The 6,339-nt window shown below is 47.0% G+C and overlaps 1 pseudogene; it reads left to right on the plus strand.

Moving 5' to 3' along the window:
* Nucleotides 1–673: 673 nt before the first annotated feature.
* Nucleotides 674–791, plus strand: LOC136646618 (5S ribosomal RNA; annotated as a pseudogene).
* Nucleotides 792–6,339: the final 5,548 nt, after the last annotated feature.

Consider the following 6,339-nt stretch of genomic DNA (forward strand, 5'->3'; position numbering starts at 1 on the left):
ACTTGGCCAACAGTCTGAGGCAAAGAAGGAAGGCCCATAGCCAGGGAGACAGACCAGGGGCAGACTGCACTTGCTCCCGGTGTGGAAGGGATTGTCACTCCCGAATTGGCCTTTTCAGCCACACTAGACGCTGTGCCAGAACCACCTTTCAGAGTGCGATACCATAGTCTTTCGAGACTGAAGGTGGCCAACAACAAGGCTTCTGATTTCTTTAAATATATTGAAGGAAACTGCCATGAATCCCAAATGTTTCCAACTAAATAAACATCCATAGAATCAAATGCCTAAAAAGAATAATTTTGTTTCTTCATTACTATAGTCCCATTTATTAATAATAATGACTGCCCTCCTGGTACTTTCAGCTAAAAAAAGATTCCTTAATAAATGCAGCTTGACCCTTTTGTATATACTTGGTTGTAACTTTATTTAACAGCCCAATCTTTCAGGGGACTTATGGTGGCAGATCTTGAAACTGTGCTCTGTCATGTGCTTTGGGGCAGCTGGACCAAATTGGAGAAATTATGCACATGACAGTGGCTTCCAGACTTCCTGCCACAGGATGTAGGTGGGTGAGGTGGGCGGTTCGGAGTGAGGAGCAGGTTGGGCAGGGGGGAGGAGGAGGTAGGAGGGGGGAGGAGGGGGAGGATCCCAGTGGCACAGGTGCTTGCCAAGATCCTATACCCCATTCCCCTGCACATGCCCGATCTTCTCTGATCTCAGAAGCTAAGCAGGGTCAGGCCTGGTTAGTACTTGGATGGGAGACCGCCTGGGAATACTGGGTGTTGTAGGCTTATACCATAGTCTTTCGAGACTGAAGGTTGCCAACCAGACACCCATGAGTCTCCTAGGCCCTACATCATCAAAATAACTGGTGTAGGTTCAAGGAGACTCATTGCAGACCAGACGGCCCACAGGGAGGTAAGTAAGAAAAAGTTTTACTTACCACTCCAGGGTTGTTTTATTGACCACCTCCCCCATAGCATGCAGCTCCTATTCTGGCTGTGGTGCTGCATTTTATGGGTTGGTGGAGGATAGGATTGGGCTGTAAATGTTTTGCTAACTAAGATCTTAGGCTGCGATCCTATCTAGGAGCAACACCCATTAAATTCAATGGAACTTATTCCTGAGTACGCATGGCCATGCTTGCACTGTTGGTTTATTAGTGAGATAGAGGTAAAATTTAAACATTTGTGTTTGCATCTTTCTTTTATATATATGCATTTTGTCCAGAGGTTTGTGGCCCTTGAATGCTCATTTACATTACATATGTTCATTACATCAATTGCAACTGATCCAACTAAGACATTTTGAAAAATTTAGAAATGGCACCTAGATTGGGCAATTCGCACATTTTCAGACTCTTAAGGCCCAATCCTATCCTTGAGATATGCTGGCATATACCTACTTGTGCCACTGCAATTACAGCCCTCCTGGTGTAGAAATCTGCCTGCCAACAGATGCACCAAGGATTTTGGGGCACTGTTAGAAAAATGCCGCTCTGAAGTAGTTCAGATGTCCTCAGAGGTCAGCACAACTGCTGGTGGGGAGCCAAAACAGGGAGGAAATTAGGGCATGACATGAGAGGGGTATAGGAGAGCTGTGGGAGGGACAAAGAGTTGATGTACGCCATATCCTAACCCCCCTGCAGACAACTCACGCACTCCTGACGCTAGAAAAACACTACGCCAATGGAACAGCTGGCGTGGGTTGGAGTAACCCCATAAGGAATAATGGGGAAGGGAAAAACAGTAGGAAATTTGCACCTCTAGCCACTCCCTGCCCAAAAGCCAGTAGAGGGAAAGGGAATGTTCTAAGCCACTAAGATCTTGCCCCCTAAAGGACACCATTGCATGTACACTCTGGTGGTACCACTCCCTCACAAACATGAGTATGAATGCAACTTAAGCTAGTGAATAGGTGAGGTTGATGCTCTTGTCCTTATTACTCTTTCTGCATTTCTTTTTGTTCTCCACAGGGAACTGTTCCTGTCACGGGTTGATCCCCAGTCCTGACAGGTAATTTACTGGCTGCACAGTAACAGGCCTGAAGCCTTGGCCAGACCAGGACAGCACAGCATCCTGGGAGCCTCATGCTGATGCAATATCGGGTGACATCCATCAGGTGACTACATGTGAGGGTGTGTATGTGTGTGGCAGCACCTGCACAGTCAGCATGACTGTGCAGTATTTCCAACGCTCTGATTGGATGTAAGAAGTATAAGTTCCAGCAGGGGCAAGCAAAAGGTGTGGGAGAAGCAGAGCATTGTGAGCTGGAGGCTACGTTAGTTGGATCAGTGAATCGTGTACCGTTTGTATTATCTGGACTGTAAATATCTGTACATAGTAAAGGAGGAGTGTGGTGGAGAACTTCTGCCTTTGGGTCTTCTTTGTCGCCGGGGGTGAGGGTGTTCCGACCTTGAGGCACAGGAACGATAACTGCCGTGCAGCTTTCTGCGTGCCAAGCCGTTGGCGGAGCTCCAGCAGCAGAGCGGAGCCGTCCCGGAGCGGCCTGAGCACTATGCAGCTCGCAACAGTTCCACAGGTGAGGACATCCTGCAGACCCTAAGGGATACTTATAGCTTGCCTGAAGTGCCCAGTGGGACCCCAGCCGCTGGTCTCTGAGGTTGGTGACCTACTCCTTCCAGTCAGGTTCCTATGGCTCTGCAAACTCCACAGCTGACAGTGAACCAACTGGTAAAGCCAGACCTCACTGATAGCTGTTACTTGGCAGTCTGTTGTATAACTTGCAATGGCACAACAGCCCTCTTGGGAGGAGATGGTTGGCAACCCCGCCTGTGTGTTTCTCTTTCAGATGCAGCTCTATCACTGATACCGTTCAATAAAAACCCTGACTGGATCACACTTGTTGATACTTTGTTCACAGATCAGGACAGTCTTGGTAATTGACCTTTGTTGAGCTGGTGCCAGTACATTGTTGGTGTGGTGTTGCTGGAATGAGTTTAGGACATGACAGGCAGTGGTGTCACTAGAGTTTGCAACACCCGGTACAGGAGACCAGCGTGTCACCCCACGATGGACCTCCTCCCATGCAGTGGGTGTGGCAATGTCCCAGTGGGCATGGTGATGCACCACTGCCCCACCTCCACTGGCTTTTGGCTATAATTTTTGATACAACAGAGATATTCCAACATGGTTTGTTTCAATGCATCCTGCATGAAGTTACACATCAAATTATATATAACATGATGGTATTATTTGAATACCAATACCAAAAATAGGAGTATCATTTATTTTAAAACTTGTGGCCAGTAGTGGTGTCATCCCTCATGCGTGTCACCTGGTGAGGTCTGCCCCACCCCCACCATCCCTAGCAATGCCACTGATGACAGCTGTCTAGCCGGTGTCATGCCAATGTGTGGCACTGGAACATCTGAATAAGGATGGGCCTTTCATTATAACAGCTACTTCTTCTTTACTGATAGGAGTATCAATTATTGCAATACCTTCTCCAGCTATTACTAGAAAATCAAGGCCTTGTGAAAGATGGTTGAATTCTCGCTCATCCAAGTTTGAGGACTGGCACAGATTTTTGTAATAAGGCAAAAACTCATTAGCAACTTCTTCAGTACTTTCTGCCAACCTAGTCTCTTTTTCCAAAAATACCATGGTAACAATTCTCTTACTCCTCTCTCCTGCAATTTTATGTGCAAGTAACCTGTCAGCTTTATCATTGTTTTCAAAATGCCTCTTCTTCAAAAACGGCAGAGAACATCCAGTTTCATAACTATTTTTTAAGTCTAGCAATTTTTTTGTATGTTTCCATTTTGTGTAGCATTGCCTGATCAAGATTTTTTTTTTTTGCAGAAGCTTCTCTTTTCATTCCTGTTTATTGACAGATTCTCAGATATGAAGATATGATTATATTATATTATATATATTATATTATATTTTTTAGATTGTGAGCCCTTTTGGGACAGGGAGCCATTAGATATTTGATTTTCTCTGTAAACCGCTTTGTGAACTTTTTGTTGAAAAGCGGTATATAAATACTGTTGTTGTTGTTGTTATATTTTCATATCTTCATAAGAACATAAGAACAGCCCCACTGGATCAGGCCATAGGGCCATCTAGTCCAGCTTCCTGTATCTCACAGCAGCCCACCAAATGCCCCAGGGAGCACACCAGATAACAGGAGACCTCATCCTGGTGCCCTCCCTTGCATCTGACATAGCCCATTTCTAAAATCAGGAGGTGTCACATACACATCATGGCTTGTAACCCGTAATGGATTTTTCCTCCAGAAACTTGTCCAATCCCCTTTTAAAGGCGTCCAGGCTAGACGCCATCACCACATCCTATGGCAAGGAGTTCCACAGACCAACCACATGCTGAGTAAAGAAATATTTTGTTTTGTCTGTCCTAACTCTCTCAACACTCAATTTTAGTGGATGTCCCCTGGTTCTGGTGATGTGAGAGTGTAAAGAGCATCTCTCTATCCACTTTATCCTTCCCGTGCATAATTTTATATCTATCTATCTATCTATCTATCTATATCTATATCTATATCTATATCTATATATATATATCTTCATATTGGCAACCTTCAGTCTCGAAAGACTATGGTATCGCACTCTGAAAGGTGGTTCTGGCACAGCGTCTAGTGTGGCTGAAAAGGCCAATCCGGGAGTGACAATCCCTTCCACACCGGGAGCAAGTGCAGTCTGTCCCTGGTCTGTCTCCCTGGCTATGGGCCTTCCTTCTTTGCCTCTTTGCCTCAGACTGTTGGCCAAGTGTCTCTTCAAATTGGGAAAGGCCATGTTGCACAGCCTGCCTCCAAGCGGGCCGCTCAGAGGCCAGGGTTTCCCACTTGTTGAGGTCCATCCCTAAGGCCTTCAGATCCCTCTTGCAGATGTCCTTGTAGCACAGCTGTGGTCTACCTGTAGGACGCTTTCCTTGCACGAGTTCTCCATAGAGGAGATCCTTTGGGATCCGGCCATCATCCATTCTCACAACATGACCGAGCCAACGCAGGCGTCTCTGTTTCAGCAGTGCATACATGCTAGGGATTCCAGCACGTTCCAGGACTGTGTTGTTAGGAACTTTGTCCTGCCAGGTGATGCCGAGAATGCGTCGGAGGCAGCGCATGTGGAAAGCGTTCAGTTTCCTCTCCTGCTGTGAGCAGAGAGTCCATGACTCGCTGCAGTACAGAAGTGTACTCAGGACGCAAGCTCTGTAGACCTGGATCTTGGTCTTTGTGAGTCTGGAAAATGTGGTAGCTGCTTTACCGATGCGTTTGTTTAGTTCGGTATCGAGAGAAAGCGTGTCAGAGATCGTTGAGCCAAGGTACACAAAGTCATGGACAACCTCCAGTTCATGCGCAGAGATTGTAATGCAGGGAGGTGAGTCCACATCCTGAACCATGATATGTGTTTTCTTCAGGCTGATCGTCAGTCCAAAATCTTGGCAGGCCTTGCTAAAACGATCCATGAGCTGCTGGAGATCTTTGGCAGAGTGGGTAGTGACAGCTGCATCGTCGGCAAAGAGGAAGTCACGCAGACATTTCAGCTGGACTTTGGACTTCGCTCTCAGTCTGGAGAGGTTGAAGAGCTTTCCGTCTGATCTGGTCCAAGAGATAGATGCCTTCTTTTGCAGTTCCAAAGGCATGCTTCAGCAGGACAGCGAAGAAAATCCCAAACAAGGTTGGTGCAAGAACACAGCCCTGCTTCACGCCACTTCGGATGTCAAAGGGGTCTGATGTGGAGCCATCAAAGACAACAGTGCCCTTCATGTCCTTGTGGAAGGATCTGATGATGCTGAGGAGCCTGGGTGGACATCCAATCTTGGGGAGAATCTTGAAGAGGCCATCCCTGCTGACCAGGTCGAAGGCCTTCGTGAGATCTATGAAGGCTATAAAGAGTGGCTGTCGTTGTTCCCTGCATTTCTCCTGCAGTTGTCTAAGGGAGAATACCATATCAGTGGTGGACCTGTTGGCTCGGAATCCACACTGTGATTCTGGATAAACGCTCTCTGCAAGTACCTGGAGCCTCTTTAGTGCAACTCGGGCAAACAACTTTCCTACAACGTTAAGGAGAGAGATGCCACGGTAGTTATTGCAGTCACCCCTGTCGCCTTTGTTCTTGTACAGCGTGATGATGTTTGCATCCCTCATGTCTTGAGGTACTCCACCTTCTCTCCAGCAGAGACAGAGGATTTCATGCAGCTCAGTGACGATGATCTCTTTGCAGCACTTTAGGACTTCAGCAGGGATGCTGTCTTTTCCAGGTGCCTTGCCAAAGGCAAGGGAGTCCAGTGCCACGTGAAGTTCTTCTAGGGTTGGTTCACTGTCAAGCTCCTCCAGCACAGGCAGGCACCCCAATGC

This window comes from Tiliqua scincoides, chromosome 3 (genome assembly GCF_035046505.1).
Source record: "Tiliqua scincoides isolate rTilSci1 chromosome 3, rTilSci1.hap2, whole genome shotgun sequence".
NCBI lineage: Eukaryota > Metazoa > Chordata > Lepidosauria > Squamata > Scincidae > Tiliqua > Tiliqua scincoides.